Source organism: Eptatretus burgeri, chromosome 10 (genome assembly GCF_056783735.1).
Source record: "Eptatretus burgeri isolate ZD-2024b chromosome 10, Ebu_testis_v1, whole genome shotgun sequence".
NCBI lineage: Eukaryota > Metazoa > Chordata > Myxini > Myxiniformes > Myxinidae > Eptatretus > Eptatretus burgeri.
In genome coordinates, this window is record NC_140970.1 from 21810378 (window position 1) to 21834972 (window position 24595).

The following is a 24595-nucleotide window of genomic DNA, read 5'->3' on the forward strand; positions in this document are numbered from 1 at the left end:
CAGAACAGCTGGATAGATCGAATGAAAACTTCACAAAATGTTCCCCAAGCCTTGGGGATACCAGGGTATTCATGAATAATTGATGTCACATGGTTTGGCAGCCATATTGGATTTACCCTAAAACCAATAAAAAAAATCTTCTTCTCCAGGACAGCTGGACAGATCGAGGGAAAACTTCACAAAATGTTCCCCAAGCCTTGGGGATACCAGGGTATTCATGAATAATTGATATCACATGGTTTGGCAGCCATATTGGATTTACCCTAAAACCTATAAAAAAGAAATTCTTCTCCAGAACTGCTGGATAGATCGAATGAAACTTCACAAAATGTTCCCCAAGCCTTGGGGATACCAGGGTATTCATGAATAATTGATATCACATGGTTTGGCAGCCATATTGGATTTACCCTAAAACCTATAAAAAAAATTCTTCTCCAGAACTGCTGGATAGATCGAATGAAACTTCACAAAATGTTCCCCAAGCCTTGGGGATACCAGGGTATTCATGAATAATTGATGTCACATGGTTTGGCAGCCATATTGGATTTACCCTAAAACCAATAAAAAAAATCTTCTTCTCCAGGACAGCTGGACAGATCGAGGGAAAACTTTACAAAATGTTCCCCAAGCCTTGGGGATACCAGGGTATTCATGAATAATTGATGTCACATGGTTTGGCAGCCATACTGGATTGAGCAAAAATCTTTTTGAAATGCTTTCTCTTGAACCGCTTTATCAGTCGACATGAAACTTCACAATTACGATATAGTAGTGTTGGTGAATCTATGTTTTAAATTTCATCCTGATCGGATGCATGGTCTGGCAGGCAGAATAATTTATTTTTTAAATCTGCGTTCTTTTTCATATTTTTTTTAATTTTAATTTTATTTTAATAAGGCTCACTTGGCTGTGCCTGGATGTGCTTGAGCGTTGAGGAGTACCATCTGAAACCGAAATCCTATCCAAGTTCCTCCTGATGACTTAATCTTTGCCATTTGCTTGTTCAGGTTCTTTCTGATGACTCCAATGTGGGACTGCACCTGTTTGATCCTCCATTTGATTTGAATTGAATTTATTTTAATCCTATTCTAAATTCAATTGAATAATAATAATAATGAGCGGGACGTCTTGGTACCCGGTCATCACTGCCAGCGGTTATAAAATGGCAGTTCTAATTATGTCTTTTATTAATTACGTAGCACACCAGTACACCAACACCACACAAAACTACACAAACACCACACAAAACAAGTCCTTGCAAGGGTCTGCAATCTCTGATTGCTCTTTTTCTTGTTTCAATTGAATTATATACCTGAACACTGAAGAACACAAATCGCCTTGTTGACAAATCGCCTTCCAAAAACTTCCAGTTTGGTAGTACAAGTACTTGGATAAAATGTTACACCTCTCAGTGTTGGGGGAATATCGATATTCAGACAAAATTGCAGCTCGCTCAGAAATGTAGATTGTGGTCTGAAATTCAAAGCACGAATTTGAAAACACCCTTCCCATGTCCCTTCTCTCAAGACTGCGCAGAGTAAGGCGTTCTATGAACTCTCTCATCAAATAATGGTTTGGGAAGCACAAAACAAGAAGTCGTCATTTTAAAGCAGTCATTGAGGAAAATTCGAAAACCTCAGACTGCGGAAAGACAATAAGAGATAAAGAGATTGACGTTGTCATCATTCACGATCATGGGAATCGTTATGCATCATGTTTTCCTTTTATTTTTTAATCAAGACATTGAGAAGATAATATATGAGCAATCGTATTGTTTAAATATTATCCTTGTACATCTCTGTTGTTCATCCAGGTATCTCTACTCATTCCCCTCCACTTATAGAATTATTGCTTTCATTCCCCCAAGGCCTTCCTTTTCCTCTTCATGCTCTCTCCTGAGTCTCTGTATCAGTTTTTTTATCATTCTCTTCTTTTGGTGAAGTCCTTTAATTTTGTCATTATGGTCACATAAGAAAGGAATCTGAAAGCATATGGCAATGTGTTTTGGACATGCCAGTAATTTCATCTGGATAATTCCTTTCCTCCCCCCCCCCTCCTTTCCCTTTCTCTCATTCTATCCGCAATGCTCCAGCAAAAGGTGGCAACAAAGGTGCTGCTGCCTGTGATATTGACAATAATGTTTTTTTCTGTTTTGTGCATTGTTGCTAGGGATTGCTCAAGCACTAATGATTGTTCAAGGCACAAGCACTCCCTGCCCACACGTTGCTACGCGACTCGAATCGCTACCGCTTTCCCTCCATACTCCTCAAAACCCCTGGCTCTCCATTTCCCACGCCCTGGGCTTCCCACTCTTTTTGTGTCATTCTCGTACTTCCCAATTCCCTCTTTGTCTTCTCCTTCATTCCTAACTTGGTTTACATTAGTCTTGTGAACCGTTTTGTCTTTGTGATGATGGCATTAAAGTCAAAACAGCTTTTTTTTAAACGAGCATTTATGTATGTACTGTATATCTTTACAAACCTACATCGCCCATCCAGTGGACAGCAGCACATTGCCGCTTTTGGATTGTAATATGCATAATACTGGCTGGTCAAAATAATCATTTTCTTGTACAGTTTGTGTCGAAGCTAAATTTTAACCCAGAACATATAGGTCAGCTGTGCATAAGCTTTGTCAGCTTAAGCTTAGCCAATGGTCTGATGTCATAAGCAAGCAAATGGCATGTGCATGACAATGCCATGATATTGCATGCTTGTCGTCGAGTAGTGTTCTTGTAAGTAGGACTTGCCTGACTGCTAAATTCTGGATTTGTTCTGCAAAATTATAGTCTGTACAAAAGAACTGTAATTCTTGTTCTGAGGATGATGTTTCTAAAGTGCTCTCCAAAGCCAAGCACAGACTGTGAATACTTCACTGAACCAAGTCATTCATTCACGGCTGTCACCCTTCCACAGCCTACAGGGTTCAGTCCGTGGATGAACTTCAATGAAGTATTGTTCCTTGTTATGATTTGGAGCTCAACAGCTTTGAACATCATTGGCATTATCCAATGATATGGCAAGACACGGGGCCTACTTGTAGGCCTTCCTCAAAGCTTTGGATTTTAAAGCTTTTAAAGATCTTCCTGATAAAGCCATTAAGGCAAAATATGTGTACAGGGACTGTTGGTGATCTTATTCCAACCACAAACATATTTATAGCCCAATGGTTTTTATGCCATCGGCCCCTCCTTTGTGTAAATAATTACCCCTGCGGCTCCACCACTGAAGGTGGACAGAGGTCATGTTTTCACCCCTGGCCATCTGTCTGTTTGTAAGTAAGACATCTCAAAAAGTTATGGACGGAGTCAGACGAAATTTGGTGAACATGTTGGGGTGTGACAACTGACAAGGACGAATTTATTTGATTTTGGTGAAGATCCAGATCTGGATACAAGTCGTTGTAAAGTGATTCTTCACAATTGAGAGATAGGGCAAAAAAAACGATATATAGCATATGATATCTAAAAAAGTTATGGACAGATTCGGACAAACTTTGGTGGACAGTTTGGGTGTGTGACCTAGACAAATTGACTCGATTTCGATGAAGATCTGGATCCAGATTCGAGAATTTTTATGTGATTCTTCAGCATTGAGAGAATGGGCCAGAAACGATAGAAAGCATGGAATCTCAAAAAACGTGATGCACAGGTTCAGACGAAACTTGGTGATCATGTTGGGTGTGGGACAAGGATGAATTGTTTTGATTTTGGTGAAGATCTGGATTGGTATCCGGCCTATCAGTTGCATACAAAACGTAAACTGTGCAGCTTGGCAGAGGTATGCGCTCTCCCGAGTGCCGGTCTAGTTTGTGAATGTTATTTCATGAGCCAACTACCTGATCTATATAATTACTAAAACTCTCATCTTGTATGTTCCCGAAATACACCCAAAACGGTCCACGATAGCGCAAAAATTTTATGGCCCCCTTACTCACCATTCTCCTGCGGTGTGCAGTATCAAGTTTCGTTCAAATCGGACAACGAAAAAAAAATTAAAAAATCAATTACCGATTCAGTCAAGTACTCTTCAGGAGAATTTGATCAATGCAAACAACCTCAGCGGTATAGTTCACTGGAGCTACCTTTTTTTTTTTTCTTGAAATGATCTTGTCCCATGAACCGTTGTTACAACGGGAACCCAACAGGTTCACGGGTCGTCGAATAACTTCTAAAATCTATCAGGATTTACACTTGTTTCAGCTCTTTTTCTGTCGTTTTTCTTGCATTCTCTATTTTTCACTTGGATGGAATAATCAGAACATTGAAATATGCTTCAGTGCTGTTGGAGGCAAGCAGAAGCTGACGTTTTGAGGGTTAACCCTTTGTCGGAGTAAAAAAGGAGTTGACTTCTCCTTGATTCCCTTCTCCTTCCTTGCTTACTTTTTTACTCCAACAAAGGGGTAATGCCTGATATGGCAACTTATCCTTGCCTCCGACAGCAGTTAGCACACCTCGATCAACATTTTGTTGATTATAACCATTGTTCTTCCTGTCCACAGATGTAAAACAACACTAGCATTTACAATTAAGACTATTTACCTCCGCCACCTAAGGTGGACGGAGGTTATGTTTTCATCCCTGTTTGTCTGTCTGTCTATGAGCAGGATATGTATAGATTCAGACAAAAATTGGTGGACAGGTTGGTGTGTGACAAGGATGAATTGATGAAATTTTGTTGAAGATTCTGATCTGGATCCGAATAGTCGAATTTTTTTTTAGTGATTTGTCACCATTTAATTGAGAGATGGGGCTAAACCGATATATCGCATGATATCTCAAAAAGTTATAGATGGATTCGGAGGAAACTTGGTGGACACGTTGACAAGGATGAATTGATTCGATTTTGGTGAAGATCCGGATTCAGATCTGACCTATCAGTGGGATACAAAATGTAAAATGTTCAACCTGGTTTTCCATTGGTCCTCCCCCCCCCACCCCCCAGCACTTGATTTACTTCAACTGTATTATTTTCTCCAGCAACTGACTACAATCTCACGTTCATCTCATACCAAACCAATTTTTTTTTCCACTAAGCTTGTGCTTTACACTTGCGAACAATTTTACTCTCAATGATCTTGACTCATCCTTTCATCCAGTGTCTACCTCTTCTAAATTTTCTGATCATCAGTTATATTCCTCATAAAATAAACAAAATGTTTTGTTTTTTTTCTCCAAAAAACGGGATACCATGGACACCAAGGCTAAACACTTGATACCTCCCTCCGGGAATCATAACTAGGATTGACAGGATGGCCTCGAAGTATGCACACTCACCCTGAAGGTATTTAGCCTGGGTTCAAATCCTGACCGAGCTATAAACTGCCGTCCCCCGGTGTTTCACAGATGGAGTGATTCGTGTGTGTGTGTGTGTGTGTGTGTGTGTGTGTGTGTGTGTGTGTGTGTGTGTGTGTGTGTGTGTGTGTGTGTGTGTGTGTGTGTGTGTGTGTGTGTGTGTGTGTGTGTGTGTGTGGCGCCGTCCCTCGGATGGCCGTTAAAGCGGCATCCTGTCTGGCAGCATTAGGTGGTGGATGTTAAAGATCCCATGATGTCTGTCCTTTGTGAAGAGTAGGCAAGCTATTGCGAGCATGATGGGAAAATTCAAAATTCCTGTCCTAACCAGCAGAGGGCATTGCATCAGCAGCACAGCCATGCCCTCAGCCAATGATGTGACCCTGCAGCCTTGTGCTGCATCTGAATGTAGAAGAATATTAACTTTCCATTGTCTTTCTTTTCACTCTTTTCACGTGAGCCTTGATATCCATGGGCATGTTTATTTATTACATTTGCAAATGTTCAATATGTCATTTTGACCCTCCCTTCCCCCCATCATCCTCACCTACCGAATGAAGAACTGCGCACTTTATAACCTGAACAGCATACACTGCAATTGTTTAACTTAATCAAAACAAAGTTTATTTCTGATAGCAGGAGTAAATAAGTAGATTGGTAATTCTATTTTTTAAAACATTTTAATGGCAATTAGGTTGATTGAACAAAGACGTTGATCAAGAAACGTAGATATTTGAAAGCCTCATGTAGATATCCAGTGATTGTGAGCACAAATCACAAGAGTTTTCACTGACGTCATCTTGTGACATCAGTCGTTAGATGATCATAATACTTTAAGGTCATGTTTTGTAAAACCAAACAAGTCATTTTTTTAATATAAAAAAATGAACATTCCCAATTGAGACAGATGGAGGGTGGTTGTAGTTGTGGTGCATTAAGAGATGAAGTTGATTTGATTCAAAATTGGGGGCCTGTGGTGGCTGAAAAGCTTGATAACATGTTTATATTCAGGTCAGGTCACAGATGGGAGCATGCTCCAGAACAGCGCGTCACTGCATCCACTCCAGGGGTATCAGTCTGGGCATTGCCAGGGCAGATGCCAGGCCCATCCAAATCTGCATGAGATGCTCATCAATCTGCTGCAACCATGAGGGATGTGGTTGGCCTGTTGGCCTCCTCCACTCAAGAGGCTCCCTCGCTGAGAGAATGTGGTGAGCAGGATCAGCATCAGGAAAACGAGCCACATGTCCATACAGCCACAGCTGATGGTCATGGACTATGCAGGTAACAAATCTCTTTTGAGTCTCAGCAACTGCTCGTTGGCGAAAAAGCCCCACCAGCGATAGCCAAGGATTCTCCGAAGAGACCTGGTACCAAAGGAATTATGTCTCTGTCTCAAATCCCTGGTCAGAGTCCAAGTCTCATATCCATAGAGCAAGACTGGAAGCATCAAGGACCTGAAGACCCAGAATTTCGTCCTCCTGCGCAGAAACCGACAGCACCACACCCCATGATCCAGTGAATTCATGACTCCCTAGGCCTGACCCAGACATCTAATGACCTCTGACTCACAGACAGCGGAGACATGAATATCGCTGCCAAAGCAAAGGAATCTCTACATGACCTCAACATCCTCACCACAAACAGGTACAGACAAGATAGCACCATCCAAGATGTCATTCTAAGCCTGTATCTTAGTTTTGACCAAGGAAACCCATAATCCCAGTAGCTCCGACACCTCATTCAGCACCTTGAGGGTCTCCAAAAGGAAATCCAGAGTCTCTGTAAAGATGACTGCATCATCTGCAAAATCAAGGTCAAATATCTTGACATTCCCAAACGATGTACCGCAGCTTGATCTCTCCGACATCCTCCCCAGAATCCAGTCTATACAAATGCTGTACACACTAGGGGCCGGTACAGACCCCTGAAGAACTCCAGTAACAATTGGAAATAAGTCAGAGATGGTACCATCACATCTCAGAGCACTTTCAGTACCAGAGTATATTTCAGACATTAGATTGATCAGTTTTGGTGGTACCCTAGGAAGACCAAGAATCTTCCAGAGGGCATCCTGATTCACTGAATCCAACACTTTGCAGAGATCAACATAGGCTGAAAGCAGCCCCTGCCAAAACTCTTGTCTGCATTCGGTGAGGACCCAAAGAGCAAGGATACGGTCAATGGTTGACCTCTTTGGTGGAAAGCCTGATTGCTCGACACGCTGGTGCTCAAGCAGACGGTGGTGAACCCTATCAAGAATTATCTGAGCAAAAACCTTGCCCTGCACTGAGAGCAGTATCACCTGTCGGTAATTGTTGCTGTCTTGGCGATCTCCCTTATCTTTCCAGAGAGGGACAACAAGGCCCCTCTTCAAGTCAGTTGGGATGATGCCTGTGTTCCAGGCAGAGCACAGAACTGCATGCAGTGACATGAGTGCAGCAATTCCACCAGCCTTGAGAAGTTCAGCATGGATGCCACAGGTGCCAGGAGCTTTACCCCCCATTTCAAATGGTTCACCGCAGCCTGTATTTCCACAAACGAAGGTGGATCACAGTTGATTGGAGGGTGAGCAATGGGGATGGTAACACCCCTGACATCCAACTCAACAGCTGTTGGGTCAGCCTGGTACAGCCGCTCAAAGTATTCGGTCCAGCTGGCCTTCACCACAGACTTCTCTGTCAAGAGGCCACCACCCTCCGCTCTAACTGCAGTACACCAAGGGATGGGCTTGGATGAACGCAATGTGTGAATTGCCCTGCAAGCAGGGCGGGAATCACCTGACCACAGGTGATGCTCCACCCCCTCACAGATTCCTCGTACATATGCCTTCTTGTCCACCCTTAGTGCACGTGCAGTTTTATGCCACAACTCCCTGAACAGCTCAGCTGCCTTTGGGTCTGCCCCTGTGATTCTGGTCAATGGTATGCAGTGTCCCTTGAGAGACAAAGTTCACCTTCGCCCGATGGTGAGTTCCAAGACATCGACCAGCAACATCAAGGATGGTGGTCTTGGAGGCACTCCGCAACTCTTCAGGATTCCCTAAAGTACTCAGACCCCTCAAATCCCCACTCAGTATGTTGACAAACTTCTCAGCTACCCTCTCATCCTTGAGCTTGCCACCGTCCGGCCGAGGATGGAATGGTACCATTCTCTTAGATTTAAGCAGCAACTACAGAGTTGCTCCAGAAAGCCTGTGGTCGGAATTGAGGAGCTGAGCACTCCGCTAGACCCTGCACTTTTGGATCAATTTCCAGTGACTACCAATGAGCACAAGGTCAATCTCCTTTGCCACACCACCAGCATTGGAATACAAAGTCCAGCAATGAGCCTATGGGTGCTAAAACCATGAACCATCCACTCTAAGCCTATGACTTCTTGCAAAGTCAAGGGACTTGGTGCTCTTCTGCTTCACAGGTCCAGACCCATGGGGACCAACACTTATCTCATGACCATCCCGATCAATGCCAGTCAATGATCCCCCAAGACTAGAAGAGTATCTTGCCTGTGGCACTGATCAACCACAAACTCGAGCGTGGAGTAGAATGCGTCCTTCACGGTGAGATCACTCGCCTCAGTCGGAGCATATACAGAGACCAGGGAAATGACACCTAAGGAGTGACGAATCCTGAGTCTCATAATACACTCGTTGACCGGTGTTGCATCAATTATCATTGGACTCAACTTATTGGACACAGCTATAGTAATTCTTTGGGTATGGTAACCATCAGTGACAAGACAAATAGTAAGTGTAACCACCCACCGTGATCTCACCACTATCCGGTCTCCGAACCTCAGAGAGTGCTGCAATTAAATTATGATGAAGATTAAATTTAATTGAGAGGTTTATTTCTCTCCACGCAGTTTGAACTATGTGGGATGAGCGGGTCCTGATTTCGTGAAAAACATTAAATTGGTTATTGTCCAGTGAGAGGACCCTTTGTGTCTTACAGGAGTGTTTAGGGTCTAAATAATGTAACTGTCGGAAGAGGAATAAAAGGTTCATTAAAGGACTAAAAATGTCTGAAGGGTCTACTGAACTAAGCGATCTATAGGGTGTAAAGGTCTACTGATCTAAGCGATCTAAAGGGTTACATATCCATACAGTTTGCCTTTAAACTTGTTCACCCCGATGGAGAAGCAGGTTGATGTGAAGCAGCTGCCATACCTGCAGTATCTCCCTTGTCAACAACTCATTAGCAGTGGAGCAGCAGCTCCTGAGACCTGAGAAAAAATAAAACAATTATTTTAGCACCAGCAGAAAGCTCCTGTATCTAAAGGGCTTTTGCAATTATTTTTTGCCCAGAAGTACGAATTTTTTAAAAACTCACCTGGAGTAGACCGACCCATGTTTTTTTTACAGCAACATTATCTGTCCATATGACCCTGAGGCCTCATGGACCCCAGGCTCTTGACCCAAATGAGCTGGCCTCGCTGGTCATAAAGTCAAATCCTTGGGCCGCGGACGTGGCAGCCGGGCAGCCACAGAGAGAATCCAGACACGCCTGGTACAACCCCGAGCCCAGGGGTCCGGAAATGGCAGAAAACGCATTATATTTATCATGCTGACGTGCTGCTTTGGTGGCATCCAAATTTTATACCTCAATCTAAAAGAGTTCGACTTGTTGTGCATAGTGCAAGGTCTAATATGCCTGTTTACATTGATATATTAACTGGAACTAACGTCTCCACAGAATCAGGAATGTTCCATTAGAGCCCAGTCCTGAAGTTTTCTGGCAGCTATCCATCTTTACCAGAAAGTCCAAGTGAAGCAGTTGAAACCGAGCCATGGCTTATCTCCACGACAAATACTCAAACCATATGCACAAGTCTCATGCATCGTAAATCACTGCAATGCAGCACACAAGAAAATGACGTGTCCAACTTGAACCAACTTGAACTAAAAAAACATGACAGATAAACAAAGATAACATGAACTTTGACATCATGTTTAAGACTTTTATGAAAAAAAAATACGCATGGACCGATTATAATAGATGATGCTACCAGAAGCTTAGGAGGATGCTGGTTGGATGCTGGTCATGATTTACACCAATCATATTGCAAACATTTCTTTTGTGCAAATTTATTTGTAATATCGGTGATATGATATTTATTTGAAATTTTTTGTAAATTAAAAGGGTCCAAGTGTTCCAAATGGTGAAGGGTCTTTGGGATCATTTTGGGTTTTTGGTGGTCTTTTGGGTCCTTGGTAACTTTTACGTCTTTGGGGTCTTTTGAGTCATTGGTGACTTTTGGGGCATTGGGGTTGTTTGGATTCTCGGACTTTTGGGTCTTCGGGGTCTTTTGGGTCCTCGGGTTCGTTTGGGTCTTGAGGAGTGTTTGGGGTCTGAAGGGTCTTGGTGGTCTGAAAGGGTCTTAAATGCTGAAAGGGGTCTCAGCAGTCTCATGCGTCGAAAGGTACATTCCAATAGTATGTAATTAATAGATGTATGTGTGTGAAGTCAGGGTGCAACTGACGGTCAAATAGGACGAAATTAATAGACATGTTGTCGCATGGTTTCACGGACGGATGGACCATGCTTTTCGTACAATGTAGATATATATATAGTCATCATATATGTGTGTATATATATATATATATATATATATATATATATATATATATATATATATATATATATATATATGTATGTATACATATATGTATATATATATATATATATATATATATATATATATATATATATATACATATATATATATATATATATGTATACATATATATATACATATATATATATATACATATATATATATACATATATAGTCATCATATATGTGTGTATATATATATATATATATATATATATATATATATATATATACATATATAGTCATCATATATGTGTGTATATATATATATATATATATATATATATATATATATATATATATATATACATATATAGTCATCATATATGTGTGTATATATATATATATATATATATATATATATATATATATATATATATATATATATATATATATATATATATATATATATATACTTATATGTCACCTTGTGTCAGTCTTCTTGGGTTGCTTTATGCAGCTTCTTCGGCGAGAGGAGTGTGGGAGGTGTCAATTATTGATATAATCCTAGTCACCTGGGTTTAGTTGATTCGGTGAGAGCTAATTGGCTATTCCCTCCATTCACAAGTGAGAGATGTGGGTGGGTCTTCATATATATGTATATATATATATAAATATATATATATATATATATATATATATATATATATATATGTAATGGCTTAAAGGTATGCACACTCACCTCTAAGCCGTCTCGCCTGGGTTTGAATCTTGACCCAGATAAAAACTGTCATTATGCAGGTGTTTTTCTCAGCTGGACGATACACCAGTGTGTGCTGTCCCTGAGATGGACGTTAAACTGGGTGTCCTGTCTGCTGGCATTAATTGGTGGATGTTAACGATCCCATGGTGTCCTACATGAAGAATGGGTGAGCCATTGCTGACACGAACAAATTCCAAATTCCTGCCTTAACTACTGCTGGAAAGGCAATGTCAAACCACGAAGTATAACCCTTGCCAAGAAACTGCTTCGGCAGGACCTTCTCTTCTTCTATTGTTGTATGCAGTGCAACGTTGTGGGGTAGCATCATTGGCTAAGGGCGTGGCCATACCACTAATGCAATGGCTCAGTAGTTTGGGCAGGAATTGTTTAGATGTGTGTGTGTGTGTGTGTGAGATATATATATATATATATATATATATATATATATATATATATATATATATATATATATATATATATATATATATATATATATATATATATATATATATATATATTGTTGAGAATTCGCGCCCGCCGCGTGCGAACGGCCACGTAACTCGAATCGCGGCACGTCGACCACCGGACGGACAATTCTGTCGTGACCCTCTCGGAATAACGCCGGGAGCTAGTCACGGGTGGGTCTTTCGGCCTCACCATGATCGTGCCAACCGGCCCCCCACGTGGGATAGGGTTGTTCGCCAAACTCGACCTACCTAAGTACCCACGCAGAGGGTAGACCGGGCGATCGCACCTCGCCGCAGGTCGACTCCGGACATGGGCCACTTAAGTGACCCGTTCCGTACTATCGGGATAACCGAGCTGTGTTATCGTCGGCCTCAACTGTTCCGATTAATCATTGGGCGTATTAAGTCCACTACCAACCCTTTACGTGAAGCAAGATGGAGATTCAATTAAAGAAAAGACGAAGCGAAACGGGAAAACAGTTCAACATAATGCACATTTATTCCGCGGCACACAGAAAGCACACATATACAATTAAACAGAATGCACATAAAGCAATTGCAACAAAAGAAACACAACAATGCAGATCTACAACCGACTACGCGAGCACACGGCAACACTTACACAGTTTTACTTCACAGACGGCGCCAACAACACATTTACTCAAAAGCAAAAGAAAAGGGCCACCCTCAAAGACAAGGGGGCAGACGGGGCCTGTGGGCCAATATTTGCGCGGGACCTGAAAGAGCGGTCAGGTCCGCGAGACCGGGTGGATCCTACCCGTGTCTTTGTGATGAGCCGCAAATGTGGCGGCGCGGCGGTGCCCCAACTTCGTGCTCCTTCGCGAGTTTCGTTGGCACTGCTTGGAGTGGGGTGGGAACGGGGCCCCCTTTTCGCACTATCTCAGCGCGGGGGAAAAAATGAGGGGGGAATTGTTGATGCTCTGGGGAAAGAGGACAGCTGGCTTGCTTGGGTCCCGCGATGAGCGATTCCACTGCGAGCTCGTCGCCGACCGCCGTCTTCCTTGCCTCGGACCCGAGCTATTCGGTCTCTTCCCCCATTCTCCTCAGCCGACTGCAGCAAACCACCTGTACACCCTCGCCTCCCGACTCCACTCCACACTCCAACCCGACTCTGCCCCAAAACTCTCTTCGCCCTTCCAAGGCCGACTCCCCGCTCCTCCAAGGTCCAGGCTTCCTCTATCTGCAGCTCCCCGACAGACTCCGAACCCCGACAGACTTCTCCAATTCGCCCCACGCTCGGCGCTTTATAGGCCGGCAGGAGAACCCACATGCAAATTTCTGGATCAGAACGAGCTCGGGGGTGGAGCCACGCTCGCCCATTGGACGGAGGAAAATGGTCGTGAGTCTCCCCTGATCCTAAAATTTGCATATCTCAATTCCACACCGACGCGCCTGGAGGCGGGGCCAAACCACCCCGCGCTTGCTGATTGGACGGATCAGAAGTGGGCGTGTAGCATTCCTGATCCGAATTCTCCTCGGAAAGGTCGCATTTTGCACTCGCGGCTCGGCGCGCGTCCCGTATGAGGCCAGGACAGCCTGACGCTCGGTGCTCACAAGTGGTGCGGGAATGGCCGCAGAAGGAGAGGTGAAGGTGGTGGAGGGTTTAAAGTGGTGGTTTATGGCCATGGTGCCGTTTGGAATGGCGGTGATGCGATGTTTGCGGGAGCGAGTTGTGAAGGTAAAGATCGTGGCTGTTGGCGTTGTTGTTGTTGTGAAGCGGCGTTGTGGTTGGTGGTTGTTGTGTGAAGGCGGTTGAGACGTGGTTGGTTCAAAATAAAGATAGAACAGAAAATCGGCTATCTCAAAGGGTCACAGCCCGAATGAATCACATTTATTCCCTTTAAACAACGGGTTTGGGGCTAACTACACATGTACTTACAGAGATATCTCACCTACGGGACCTGAATGGTGGTTTGCGAATTTCCTCAACCGCAACAATATATATATATATATATATATATATATATATATATATATATATATATATATATATATATATATATATATATATATATATATATATATATATATATATATATATGTATATATATATATGTATATATATATATGTATATATATGTATATATATGTATATATGTATATATATGTATATATATATATATATATATGTATATATATATATATACACATATACATATATACATATACATATATATATATATATATATATATATATATATACATATATATATGTATGTATATGTATATGTATGTATATGTATATATATGTATATATATATATATATATATATATATATGTATATGTATATATGTATATGTGTATATATTGTCGGTGTGTGTCCATCCGTCAGTCTGTCTGTCTCCTCCATTACTCCAAAACCATGAAACCGAGTGGCCCCAAACTTTGCATGCATACCAAGGAAACTCCAATGTGGTGCATGAATGAAAATTGGGTGTTTGGGTTTGTTTTAACACACCTTTTAAAGATAATTTAGGGGGTGCCCCTCACGAAAAACCAAAAATGTGCCTTACCAAGACGGCGTCGCGCCATCTTTGTCAGCCGTCTGTCAGTTCGCAAGAGTCTTAAGCCACCATTTTTTTGGACCTGCTAAACAATACCTTGACTTGGAACAGGACGCAGCGATTTCTTCATCATAAAGTTTTTTTTTTCACTTTCCTCACTTATATCATCGAAATTCCCAATCATCTTACCTACGAATCGCTGGATACATTGCAATGCTTTTAAACACCTGGTGATGCCGGCGTTTTCGCTTTATTTCATTTCCGCACATGCTATAATTTGTAGAATCTCTTAATCTTCGTCGAATTTCAAAATTTAAACTTCTTTATTGACTTCAGTAGTAGCATCCGACTGCTAAAAAAAAAACTGTTCACATGTCCAATTGGGACATCACTTGACATTCCGGGCATCAATGAGTGCATGGTATTTATACAACTGATTGGTGATCGCTAATTGCTTGCCAAGCCTGCCGTTCCTTATCAACTGTTTTGTTGAAGAGCTTGCTTGAGTGCTTAAGCCACTTGGTGAGTGCTCTCCAATATTCTCACTGTCACTGAAGAACTCGATCGACTTGAACAAAGTTCAGGGCCCATTAACCTGCATTTGGCCGTGCGGTGCCTTTGGCAATGAGTCGGGCGGTGTCTTGCTCGCTGAAAATGTGCAATTTTATTTTACATCACGTTTCCCCATTTTTAAAGATCTTCTTTCATTATATGACCAGTCACTTCGGCATAGATAGATACATATAAAACTAAAACGGGCACTCAGTAGAGCGCATACCTTTGCCAACGCTACATTTTGCCGCCCCCCCTACCCCCCCTCCCAGAAACCGTTGATTGTGAGGGTATTTAATCCCATACCACATCTGCCATCTCATATGTGTTATGATGGCTTAAAAACATTAAATTTCCTGTGTCATATCGTATATCTCAAGATTGGGCATTGAATTCACAACATTTTGTCATTGGTTGCATGCAAATTGGATAAAAATCGACCGCACTATGGCAAAATGACGACTTTGACCTTTTCATGACCTCGACCTTGACCTTTGTACTCTTAATTTTGTTATTGGCATTAGAGTGTGGGGAATAGAACAGTCAACATTTTGGTGTTGGTTTCATGCAAATCGGATAAGAATTGACCGTGTTATGACTAAAACCGCACATTTTGCAATGTCGTGACCCCCCCTGACCTTTGACTCCCAACCGCTAATCAGGGTTATTACATCATTGTGTCATGTCACATATCACAAGATGGGGCATTGAATTCTGAACATTTTGGCATTAGTTGCATGCAAATTGGATACAAATTGACCGCGCTATGGTAAAAAGACGATTTTGACCTTTTCATGACCTTGACATTGACCTTTGACCCGATCGCTCCCAAAATCTAATCAAATGGTCCTCGGATAATAACCAATCATCCCACCAAATTTGCTGCGATTCAGTTCAATACTTTTGGAGTTATGCGAATAACAAACAAACACACATATTCACAAATAACTAAATAAATACACAGCGATCAAAACATAACCTTCACAACAAAGTTTGTGAAGGTAAAAATTCAATGTTTCATTTTTTTAAGTTTCTTCAACCGTTTGGTTGGAGGGCTTGTTTGAGTGGTTAAAACACTTGGTGAGCACTCTTCAAGCTTCGTTGGTGATACAGCAGGTTGGTTCTCCATGGGAATCACAGCAGGATGGCTGAGAGGTATAAACACTTGCTCTAAGCTGTCTAGCTTGACACAGCTACAAACTGTCATCCCAGTGTTACAGACAGAGGCAGGGTGCTCCATCAATGTGTGTGCCATCTCTCAGATGGACATTAACCTGGACGTCACATCTGCTGGAATCCCCCTCTCCTCTCCCCCACTCCTATCTCACCCCTCTATCACCCTTCTCCCTGCTCCACCACCCCTCCCACTCTGTTAAAGGACAAACGGTATAGTTTTGAATTTATAACTGCTTCCCCATAGTGTATTATGTATGAATCAGATTCGGAGTGAGCCGACCAGAAGGGTGCAAAAGTTGCTGCATATGCGAGTATGCATGCATGCACTCAGGCCTTTGCCAAATAGACTGCGTATGTTTTAAAAGCTCCAACCCAGTTTTATATTGAACCCGGCGGTTAAAAATATGTTGTTTGGGTGCTTCGTATCGCCCTTCGCTTCCCCGCCCCTCGCGGCGCCTTTCCTTCCCTTCCACTCCCCTCACACTACCTTCCCTACCCCTCCCCTTGTGCTGTCTCCCCTTCTCCTCCCCCTCACACCACCTTCCCTCATCCTCCCCTCATGCTTACCTCCTCCTGAACCCCTTCCCCTCTCCACTCCTTATGGAATCTCCCCGCAGTCTCCGCGTGCTTTATTAAATTCTGTTTTAATGTACCCCACTTCATTCAGTCCTCTCCTACCCCAACCCCCCCCCCACCTTCTCCACACTACCAAATGCAAGTCAAGAACTTCTTCCCTCACACTTACCTCCTCCCAAACTTCCTCCCCCTCCTCGCTCTCCAATTCTCCTCGTTCCCACCCCCCCTTCCTCGAGTGTATAGCGACGTTTGGAGAGGCATTGGCTCACACTCCCTACCCTCCCTTCCTTGCTCTTCCCCCATTCCTAGATCCCTCCTCTATCACCCCCTTCTCCCTCTTTATGCTCCCCCCTCTCTCACTCCTTCTATCCCCCTCCCTTCCTCCTCTCCTTCACTCCTCCTCCTCTCTCTCACTCCTTCTATCTCCCCTCCCTTCCTCCTGTCCTTCACTCCTCCTCCTCTCTCCCCCCTCCTCAAACCCTCTCTCGCTCTCCCTTTCTCTCCCCCTCCCCATCCCCTTTATAGTCGAATTATCGAAGCGACGGGTTGTATGTGCTTGTATATAATAAACCATTCCTTTCACAAAGTGAGGCACTTAGGACTGCTGAGACAGTTTCATTTGGCTTCGGAGTGCAATCCTAGACAGGTCACCACTCCAACACAGGATACTCAAATGGCTTATTAACCCATTAAGCTGGTACTCATTTTGCCAACCTCAGAAGGATGACAGATTGAGTCAACCCACCTGGTGTTATTTCAACAGCATGACAGGGGCTCAAACTCAAGACCCCAAGATCTTAAGCCATCCACTTCAGCCGTTAAGCTAACACCAGGCATGTATGTATGTGACTATATATATATATATATATATATATATATATATATATATATATATATATATATATATATATATATATATATATATATACAATATATATATATATATACAATATATATATATATATATATATATATATATATATATATATATATACAATATATATATATATATATGTATTTATATATATATTTATATTTATATATATTTATGTATGTGACTATATATATATATATATATATATATATTTTTTTTTATTTAAATATATATATATATTTTTATTTTTTATTTAAATATATATATATATTTTTTTTATTTAAATATATATATATATATATATATATATATATATATATATATATATATATATATATATATTACGCCAAATTGGAGAAGCCATATTTTCTTGTGAGGTCAGGCCAGATCAGATCTGTGACTTGCTACAAGTACCATGCAGACCTATACTAACCTCTTTCATTGTCGGGTTGTCGGCGACTAAACCATCTCCCCCACCAGGTTTCCTGGTGAGGAGGGTGTGTGGATATGGACACCCAGCAGGATTAATAACAAAACCTGTCAAACGGCAGAGGAGCTCCTTGTGAGCCAACGTCCATCTACATTCTACATTGCCCTCCACAAGTATTGGAACAGTGAAGTCAAATTTGCTATTATTGTTTTAGAGTCAAGAAATCTGGATTTGAGATCAAAAGATGAATATGAGGCAATAGTTCAGGTGGTCACAACTTTTATTTCTTGGTATTTCTATGCATATACGTTTTACCATTGTAGAACAATAGCACTTTTTATGTTCAGTCCCCCCATTTTAGGTAAGCATAAGTATTGGAACAAATGACGGACATGTGTTTCTTGTTGCTCTGGTGTTTCTTGTTCTATTGATTGTTCACGCATAAAAAGGCTGTGAATGTCTCGTCTTGGTTTTAGCCTTTGCTTTTGCCTTGGGAGTCTATCTTTGAAGTGAGTCGGCATAAACGAACATGATGACCAGGGAACTGTCTATGAAAGAAAAAAAAAGCAAGCAATTTGGAAGCTGAAAGAACAAAATATTTCAATTCGAACCATCACACAAAAATTGGGAATAGCAAATTCAACAATTTGGAAAATCTTGAAAAACAACAAAGCCACGAGTGTACGAAGCAATGGAGACGTCCAGGTCAGCCAAGGAAAACAAGTGGAGTTAACGACAGAAAAATCATCAGAGCTGTGAATAAAAACCCGAAAATAGTGGTGGTCAGTGACATCACCGACAACTTCCAGAGTGCAGAGGTGAAAGTATCACAATCTACCATTCGCAGAAGACTTCGACAGCAGAATTACAAAGGCTACGTCGCAAGATCCAAACCTCTCATCAGCATGAAAAATCGAAAGGCCAAATTAGAATTTTCCAAGAAGTACAGAGATGATCCAATCAAGTTCTAGAACAAAGTTTAATGGACAGATGAGACCAAGATAAACCTTTGCCAAAGCGATGGAAAGGCAAAAGTGTGAAGGAAGGAACTGCACATGATCCAAAGCATACCACCTCATCTGTGAAGCATGGTGGAGGTAGTGTCATTGGCTTGGGTTTGCATGGATGCTTCTGGAACTGGCTCACTCATCTCTACTGATGATGTGACTAATGTTGGCAACAGCAGAATGAATTTGGCAGTGCACAGAAAGATTTTGTCTGCCTATGTACAAGAAAAATGCCTCCAAATTAATGAGGAAACGCTTCACGATGCAGCAAGACAATGACCCAAAATACGCTGCCAATGCAACCAAAGAGTTAAGCAAGGGAGAAAGTGGAAGGTTTTAGACTGGCTAAGTCAATCTCCTGATTTGAATCCAATGGAGCAGGCATTTCACTGGTTGAAGAGGAGACTAAAGTCAGAAACTCCCTAAAACAAACAACTGAAAATGGCTGCAGTAAAGGCTTGGCAAAGCATCTCAAAGGAAGATGAGAAGAGTGGTGATGCTATTGGGTCACAGGCTCAATGCAGTTATTGTATGCAAGGGATATGCAACCAAATACTAACTCTTGTACTACTTTAATTTACTTTAAGTTAATCCGTTCCGATACTTACGCTAAGTTAAAATGGGGGGGACTAAACATAAAAAGTGCTATTGTTCCACAATGGTAAAACGTATATGCACAGATATACCAAGAAATAAAGGTTGTGACCACCTATACTCTTGCCTCATATTCATCTTTTGATCTCAAATCCAAATTTTTTGAGTACATAGCAAAAATAACGAATTTGACTTCACTGTTCCAATACTTATGGAGGTCACTGTATATCTGGTGGCCAACTATGTCTGTAGACATCCTCCTGCAGTTGGGTTACCTCTTTTGAGGAGGTTATTAGCAGGATTTGCACTCAGGACATTGTAAAACACTATATCCCACAAAACACACAAAAAACGCAAATAAAACTAAAAACCCACTCTAGGGAGTACCTCCTGTGCAGCTGCCTTTCACCGGACAGCTCACCGGATGACGGGATTTGGGCAAAGCCTTCAGGACCCCCCCATTCATTGATGATAGGAGGAAAAGCATGGGTAGCCTTCCTGGGTTGTGTTGGGGTGTTGTGCGTCATGGTGTTGTTGAAGTGTCATCCACCAGCTGGCAGTCTCCTCAGGTTAATGTCCTCACTCCAAGAGAGGACGATCACCTGTCTCTGCTAATATCTGAGCTCCAGTGTTGAACGTCAGTATTTTAACACTCTCAGAGGTTTGGAGAGGGGATAGTGGTGAGATCATGGTGGGTGGTTACACCTACTACCTGGTCTGGTCACTCTGATGGTTACCATGCACAAGGAGTTGCTGTAGCTGTGACCAACAATCTGACTCCCATGATAATTGAAGTTACACGTGTCAACAAGCATATTGTTACGAATTAGCCGGTTCGGACAGCCACGCACGACCGCTTAAGGCCCAACCGCAGTCGCGCGTCCGCCGAAACTCGGAATTCAGTCGTAGCTTCCGGACAACTCCGGAAACCTGCTACGGATGCCTTAACGCACCATTAACTGTCAATATTCTGTCCATGCGGTACAGGGTTAATCGCCGAATCTCGATATACCTAATTATCTCCGCAGACAGAAGTACCAAGAATTTATACCTCGACGGAACTCGTACGGAAACGAGCCACTAAGCGTGCTCGTTCCGTGTGCGATGCCGAGCGGTTTTAATCGCAAAATTCCGTCGGACCAATTGACCACTTTAATTGGCTTTAATAGCCGGCTAATTTCCCTAACGCGCCGTGGAAGTCAATGGGAGGAAATGACGCAACGAGCAGATTGACATTCAAACAATGGGGGCATTTATTTATACAGGCAAGCAATCAATGGGTGAAGGGGACATGACACAAGAAAAGCCTACAGCCGATGTCTATTTATTATGTACAGGCACACACTTAACCAACAATTCTACTTTTCAAGACAAGGCGCCACAGAACACTTTCATACAAAACTCCAGAAAAGAAACAGGCTCGTGAGCCTTTATTCCAACTCGGAGCCTGGGTGACCGAAGGCTCACAAGAGGCCAGGTAGGTTACCTGACCTGACCGCCCCTTATGACGGCTCGAAAGTCTTCGGGTCGGTGACCCCGGATGTTCCTGTTTGGCCCTTGGGTCGTTACGCGCCAGTCGCTTCGCGGCCGGGTGGCTTGAGCAGCTTGCCGAGCAGCTTGCTCGGTTCCCCTCGGTCGTCCGGCCTCCACTGCGGCCTGGTCAGTCGGGCCTGGCCGGCGACCTGCTCGGAGGAATGAATGGGTCTTTTGCTCTTTTAGAGTTGATGCTCTTCGTGTCCCGTTCACTACCTCAGCGTCGCTCGACTGTCTCAGGGCCATTCGCCCAGACCACGACGCAGCTGCTCGACTCCAGAGAGGGACGAATATCCTGAGTGCCCGCTTCTTCGCGCTGCCGCCACCGCCTGCCTCTTCCCCCGAATGCGTGCTCCGTGTGCCTTCCTCTCCCGCGACTGCCCGTCTCCAGAGAGCGATGAATCTGCTGAATAAGTCGAACTCGTTCGAGTCCTGCCCTTATATTGGCCCGGGGCAAGCCACTCTTTGATCTCTCAACCAGAGTCTGGCCTCCGCCCACTTTTCACCTCCGACCTCTCACCCCTGGTAAGCCTCGCTGGGAACCCTATGTTCAACGTCACGGGTTGGTGTCGGGGAAACCCTCGTTTTGATCCGATTATGCAAATCGGCTCGCGCCGTGGCGAATCGCCGTGGCGCACAATGGCGGCTTGAGCAGAGGGAGCGTTGTTTGTTGATGATGATGGCGTTTCTGTAGGAGATGATGGCGTTTTTGTAGATGATGGCATTGCGATGTTTGTAGGAGATGATGGCGTTGCGATGTTTGTAGGAGATGATGGCGTTGTGATGTTTGTTGGAGATGATGGTGTTGTGATGTTTGTAGGAGATGATGGTATTGCGGTTTGTTGGAGATGATGGCGCTGCGATGTTTGTTAAAATGAAAGATAGAGAAAGAATAATGGCTACCTCAAAGATTCGCAGCCTGGCACACGAACAAATTCCCTTGACACATCAGTGGGGATTCTCACCTGAAACACTTACTTATCGAAATAACTGATCTTCGGGGAACGTGAATGGTGTTTTGTGAATTTCCAAAACCGCAACAATATTATGAGACTGAGGATTTGTCACTCTTTGGGTGTCTTTTCCCTTTTCTCTGTGTATATTCTGACTGAAGCAAGTGATCTCACTGCGAAGAAAGCATTTTATGCCGTGCTCGAGTCTGTGGTTGATCAGTGTTACAGGCGAGATACTCTTCTTGTCTTGGGGGATTTCAATGCATCGACTGGCACTGATGGGAATGGTTATGAGACATGTGTTGGTCCCCATTGATCTGAAACTGTGAACCAGAATAGCACCAAGTTCCTCGACTTTGCAAGAAGTCATGGACTTAGGATGGCTGGTTCATGACTTCATTGCCCACAGACTCGTCACTAGACTTGGTATTCCAACGCTGGTGGGGTGGCAAAGGAGACCTGCCATGTGCTCATTGATGGTCGCTGGAGGATACTCCACAATTGCAGGGTCAACTGGAGTACTCAGTTCCTCAAGACCTACCACAGTTTTGTTGTAGCAACCCTGAAGTTGCAGCTCAAATCCAGGAGAATGGTACCATCCCAGCCGAGGCTGAATGCTGGCAAGCTCAAGGATGAGAGGGCAGCTGAAGAATTTACAAACAGGATGAGTTGGGAATTGGGGGATCTGGGTGTTTTGGGGGATCTTGTAGAGTCATGGAGTGCCTTCAAGACTACCATCCTTCATGTTGCCGGTGGTTGTCTTGGAACCCACCATCATGCGAACAACAACGTTGTCGCTCAAGGGACACTGGATACCATTGACCAGAGTCAAAGGGCCAGGCTTTGTGGCAGAGCTGAGCTAATCAGGGAGCTGAGGCGTAAAACTGTACATTTGCTGAAGGCGGACAAGGAGGCCTATGTGTGAGGAATCTGTAAAGGGGTAGCGCATCACCTGTGGTCAAGTAATTATCATCATTCTGCTGCTTCGAGAGGAATTTGTGGATTGTGTTCCTCCAATCCCAATCAACTGTGAACCACCTTTGATTGTGGAAACACAGGCTCTGGTGAACCGGTTGAAATGGGGTCAAGCTCCTGGTATCTGTGGCATCCTTGTTGAACTTCTTAAGGCTGGTGGAAATGCTGTACTCATTGTCACTTCCAGTTTTGTTATCTGTTTAGAGCACAGGCATCATATGATACCAAATGACTGGAAGAGGGACCTTGCTGTCTCTCTTTGGAAAGGGAAGGGTGATCGCCAGGACTGCAACAACTACCGAGGGGCAACGCTTCTCTCTGTGCTGGGCAAGGTCTTTGCTTGGATAATTAGGGTATCCAGTCAAATGGACTGGATAACCTATTGTTTTTCTTCTGTTTATTAGGGTATCCAGTCAAATGGACTGGATAACCTATTGTTTTTCTTCTGTTTATTAGGGTACCCTGTGAGTACAGGGTACCCTATTGTTTTTCTTCTGTTTATTATTACGCATTATTATTATTATTCTTCCGCCGGCATTTTGCACCCTTTTTCGCTTTAAAAATCATTTTCTCTGGAACACTAAGTCCGATCGACAGGAAATTTTCACCATAGTATGTATCTTTTTTGATAGCACAATCACGTTATAATTATGACGTCATTGGTCACGTGGTACGGTCGCCATCTTGAAAAAAGCGATAAACTTTGGACATCTGTATCTCGGAAACCGTGCAATGGAAAAAATTTTCGTTTGATACATTTTACTAAGCTCCCTATGGGGAACACGTGTGATTTTTCGTGACGTCATAGGTGAAGCGATATACCGGTGAAAATTCGTCAAGTAGAACGCCATATGGGAAAAATCTGAAAAATTCTGAGCATCATCTACGCCAAAAATCACTGACGAAAATGTTTTTGACGTCATCGATGACGTAATTCGGCCGCCATCTTGTTTTTTAGTGTTTTTTTTAAATCTTCTTCTCCAGAACGGCTATGCAGATTAAGGCGAAACTTTACACGCACATTCCCCTGAGGTCCTCTTTCAAGTTTGTTAATTTGTTGTTGATACGTCACATGGTTTGGCGGCCATCTTGAAAAAACCCTAAAACCTTCAAACATCTTCTTCTCCAGAAGCGCTGGTCCCATGAAGGCGAGATTTCACAACTATATTCGGGATATGTATGCGATGCAAGTTTGTTAATTGCAAAGTGATAGGTCACATGGTTTGGCCGCCATGTTGGATTTAAGAAAAATATTAAATAATGTTTTCTCTGGTATTTCATAAGCCATCGAAGCGAAAATTTGCAAGTGCCTTCCTCGCTCAA

At 42.9% G+C, this 24595-nt stretch overlaps 1 protein-coding gene and 1 long non-coding RNA gene across 6 annotated transcripts in view; one reads left to right on the forward strand and one right to left on the reverse strand.

Annotated features, from left to right (window-relative positions):
- LOC147018065 (uncharacterized) overlaps positions 1-9946 on the reverse strand; it is a 22651-nt gene extending 12705 nt beyond the window's left edge. Inside the window, exons 1-2 of the long non-coding RNA XR_015062239.1 lie at positions 9622-9946; positions 9459-9514 (exon numbers count right to left, since the gene is read on the reverse strand). This is a non-coding gene — a long non-coding RNA (uncharacterized LOC147018065). The remainder of the gene's footprint in view (positions 1-9458; positions 9515-9621) is intronic.
- LOC147018066 (calcium/calmodulin-dependent protein kinase type 1D-like) overlaps positions 1-24595 on the forward strand; it is a 164622-nt gene that overhangs the window by 1957 nt on the left and 138070 nt on the right. The gene's annotated exons all lie outside the window — the stretch shown is intronic.